This window comes from Penaeus monodon, chromosome 30, assembly GCF_015228065.2.
Source record: "Penaeus monodon isolate SGIC_2016 chromosome 30, NSTDA_Pmon_1, whole genome shotgun sequence".
NCBI lineage: Eukaryota > Metazoa > Arthropoda > Malacostraca > Decapoda > Penaeidae > Penaeus > Penaeus monodon.
Genome location: NC_051415.1, coordinates 14983989 through 14984233, shown reverse-complemented (window position 1 = coordinate 14984233; position 245 = coordinate 14983989). Strand labels below are relative to the sequence as shown.

The following is a 245-nucleotide window of genomic DNA, read 5'->3' as shown; positions in this document are numbered from 1 at the left end:
AGGTTTCATTTATGTAAGACGGGGGTTTTTATTTTATAAAAATTTCACTATAAAACCCCAACTACAACTATTTTAGGGGCTTCTCCAAACGTAGGAAGGGCCCCGCAATTAGTTGTAGTTATACCCATACTAGCCCATAGGATAATCCTGGTTTAACGTAATTACGTTCTCGCTAAAAGAGATGACGGAAAATTATCGAAGGGTCATAACTATATGCGTACAAGTAAATATTTCTTAAGCTTTGG

The 245-nt window shown here is 36.3% G+C and overlaps 1 protein-coding gene across 1 annotated transcript in view; it reads right to left on the bottom strand.

The window, feature by feature from the left end:
• LOC119592546 (kelch domain-containing protein 2-like) overlaps positions 1-245 on the bottom strand; it is a gene marked incomplete in the record, with an annotated part of 55639 nt that overhangs the window by 55005 nt on the left and 389 nt on the right.